Source organism: Spea bombifrons, chromosome 12 (genome assembly GCF_027358695.1).
Source record: "Spea bombifrons isolate aSpeBom1 chromosome 12, aSpeBom1.2.pri, whole genome shotgun sequence".
NCBI lineage: Eukaryota > Metazoa > Chordata > Amphibia > Anura > Pelobatidae > Spea > Spea bombifrons.
Window position 1 is genome coordinate 20057415 of NC_071098.1, and position 4066 is coordinate 20061480.

The following is a 4066-nucleotide window of genomic DNA, read 5'->3' on the forward strand; positions in this document are numbered from 1 at the left end:
TAAATTGTGGCTCAGGCTTCCCATGTATGATTACTTTTTTTAGTGTACTGATTTACTCCCAATCTCATCACATAAGATTATATTTTATACTATCTACCTAGCACTGATGTTCTCTTTGTCCAGTACATATGGATGGCGATGAGTTAAGATTCTGTCTATTCTATTTTATTTATCTCAATGAAAGGCCCACCAAAATCCTCAGTACCAGGCCCAGTACCTGGCCGTGGATATCAGGTATCTTACCCCAACACAAATAAATGCCACTTAGGACCACAATCGGGTGCTGCTGCAACAGTTCTCCTCCAGAATCAAGGTTTTTCTCCCTGGGGACCTTGGGTCCCTGTGGACCAGGAGGGTTCGGGGTCTCCCCCGGGACCGGTTACACAGATGAATGTGGGGCCTCAGCCGGTGCCCGTGGCGGGTTTGGTTTTTGTTGAGCAAGCCGGGTCTGTTTCTGCTGTTGTTTCTCAGGTTCCTGCGCCCGTGGTAGCTTCTGCGACGGCGTCTGGGGTCAGCAGGGCGGCAAAACTGGATGATGCGGCTAAGGGCGATGTGTATGTGTGCTTTGAAGGTCCCCTTGGGGCTCAGTATGTTGATATCTTTTCTTTACTCCCGCTGGAACGGTTTAATTTGGATAAGGGTAGTAAGTCGGATGATTCTAAAAAAAGAGGACGAGGAGAAACGGAGATATCGTTCCCCAGGACATTCTCTAACTGGTTGCAAGCCTTTGCGATCCTGGCTATTGTGGTGGGTGAAAAGCATCCTGAGCATTGTTCCGGTCTTTTTTGTTATTTAGACAGCATCAGTGAGGCGTACCGGGTGTATGGGGGTCAGGGTTGGCTCCATTATGACGAGCAATTCCGTCAAAGGATGTTGGTGCGCCCTGGTATGCTTTGGGATCATAAAGAAATAGCATTGTGGCTTCGGGTTTCTGCTCCTTCGGTGCGGCCAGGGTCATCCTTTCAGGGTTCGGGGGTCTCAGGTTCCGGAGTTAATTCCTCCAGTTTGCTGGCAGTACAATGAAGGGCAGTGCAGGTGGGGGTCGGCGTGCAAGTTTCGCCATGAATGTTCCTCCTGTAACGGGTCTCACCCTCTTTCCCGTTGTTTTCAAAAGAACAAGTCTTCCTCCAAGTCATCAGAGTCTAAAAAAGGGGATGACTCTGGTGAGCGTAAAAAGGATGGAGCCATGGCTTCGTCGTTATCCTAAGGTAAAGGATGCAGAGTTATTGCGTTCGGGTTTCACTGACGGTTCTCACATCTCTTTTATAGATTCGGTGGGTTTGTCTGTTAGCAAGAATTTGAAATCGGCTTTGGAGCACCCTGAGGTGGTTAGTGTTAAGCTGGCTAAGGAAGTGGAGTTAGGGCGTATGGCTGGTCCGTTTGTTGAATTTCCCCAATCTGCGGGTTTCTCCGTTGGGAGTGGTTCCCAAAAAGGAGCCCGGAAAATTCCAGCTTATTCATCATTTATCGCATCCTCATGGTGATTCTGTAAAAGGCCGCCTTTCGGTTGTTACCCATTAATCATTCCTGTTTCCACCTTTTAGGTTGTTTCTGGGATGGGAGGGTTTTCGTGGACAAGTGCCTCCCTATGGGGTGTTCCATTTCCTGTTCCTTGTTTGAAGCTTTCAGTTCATTTGTGGAATGGGTTGTTCGCATGGACTCGGGTATTCCTTCATTGTTACATTATTTGGAAGACTTTCTGTGCGTGGGGCCCCTGGATTCGGATGTGGTTAAGGTGACCTTGTGCCAGTTACAATCGCTGTTAGGCAAATTTAATTTTGTTTGCCGCATAATGCCCATGGGGCGGATTTTCTGTAGGCGGCTTGCGATGGCGACGTGTGGTGTTCGGGCCCCTCATCATTTTATCAGGGTGACTCGGTCCTTCAAGGAGGATTTGCGGAATTGGGTTTCCTTTTTGCAATCGTATAATGGGCGTTCCGTGTGGTTGGGATCCGAGGAGTTTCATGCCGATCTGGAACTGTTTAAGGATGCGGCCGGTAGTCATGGTTTTGAGGCATTTTTTGCGGGCAAGTGGTGTTCGGCTGCTTGGCCTGTGTCGTAGACGTCGTGTTACACTGTTAGAATTATTTCCCATAGTGGTTGCATTGGAGTTATGGGGTGAGGAATTGGCAAATAAACAGGTTCTGTTTTTCTGTGACAACATATCACAGGAAAGGCTTCATTCGTCGGGATGATCGTATCCCGGTCTCCTTGTCTTTGTTACTTGATTTGGGAGGGGTTTTAGCCTCGGTCTGTGTGTCGGCTTATGAATCGGTGTTGTTCCGATTAGCTTTGTCGGGAGGATTTTTCAGGGCCTGTAGGAACGGTGAATTAGTGAGTCCTAGCAGGTCTCGCTGTGGGGGTGTGTTGTTCAAAGACGTTAGGGGTGTTTCTAGTTCGGTGGAATTCTGGTTATGGGGTCCAAGACTGATAAGTCCGGCTTTAAGGTCATTTTGGGTAGTATGGACGGGTCTCTCATGTGCCCTGTTGCTTGTTTCTGGGAATTTTTGGAGGTCTGGGCTTTGTTGGGGCAGGATGCCCCACTTTTGATTCATAAGGATGGTTCCAATTCATTGCTGTTTTTCGGAAATCATTGGGGGTATTGGGTTTGTCGGATAAGCGTTACAGCTCTCATTCTTTGCGGATTGGGGCCTCCACGGAGGTGTCTCGTTGGGGTCTTCCTGAAGACGCTATTAAAAAAATTGGGAGGTGGGAATCTCGTCGTTTTCGTTCATATGTTCGTCCACATTTGTTATAATCTAATTTGAATTTTGGTTTGTTGCCTTGTCTAGGTCCTGCGGTGTCCGTCTGGATTCTGGGGCATTCTTTTATTTATTGGGCGTCCAGGCGTTCAGATGTTCGTCCCAGCGGAAGGCAGATTGGTTTTCCTCGGTCTCAAGCTCTGTTGCACTGGATTGGCGTTCGGGGTATGATATGGTCTAATGTTTTAACCGAGGTGGTGCGGCGGTCACGCTGGGCCGGACATCCTGTTATCCTCGTAATTCATGCAGGAGGTAACGACCTTGGTTTAGTCCCTATTCGTTGTCTTATCAAGTATGTTAAGTCCGATTTGTTGCGCTTATGGTCGCACTTTCCGGGTTTAGTTATTGTTTGCTCGGAAATAGTGCAGAGGGCCTCTTGGCGGATGGCGAAATCTCCGGCGGCCTTAAAGGTTAATAAGGCCATTTCTCGCTTTGTCTCCAGTAATGGAGGTGTGGTGGTGCGTCATCACTCTTTGGAGGCCGATATTTTGGATCTTTTGCGTGAAGACGGTGTGCATCTTAACGATATAGTTTTGGATATCCTTTGTTCTGGTTTTCAGGAAGGGGTCGAGAAGGCCTTGTTGGTTTGGGGGAGTCGGTCAGTTTAAGGTGTCAAACTACCCTCCTTGGTGGTGAAGCGGTGGATAAATTAGGTGGGGTGGGAGGAGGTCTGGCCTAGTTAATTGTTTTGTAGGTAATGCGGTCACTTCAACGGCTATCCAGCAGGTGGTGGTATTTATTAGCTTAGTACACTGGGCCCTCTGAGCTGGTGTTTTGCGGCTAGGGGGTGAAAATATCATTTGGTTTTTGGACTCGTGCCGTAGGTGACAGGTTTGCCGGTCTTTCCCCCAGTTATAGGATTGTGAAATATATTGTAACATATATTGATATTTATCCACTAATGTTAATGGTTTTTCTATTTCATGTTAAATAAAGCTGTGGCCTTCTCAATCCAACACAAAGTGTCAGCGTTTTATTGTATATATAAGAATAAATATGGGAAGGAAAAAGTGGACTTGCCAAAGTCATGGTAGCCCTGGAAACAATTAGTTAAAAGGGCTGCATGACTGGGGCACAGCTTGACCAGGTATGGGTTAACAATGTAACGAGCAGGGTCGTAGAAAGGTGTGAGGAAGATGAAGAAAAGGTTACCGGATTTGGTCAGGGTATAAAAGGTTACACGGTATGAACATAACATCTTCATTCAATTAATCAGCAAAATCGTGAGTGAACACGCCCACCCTGTTTATTGGTGTAACTTCTGTAACCCCGTTAATGCTGCTTTTATCGGCTGGGAGGCGAAA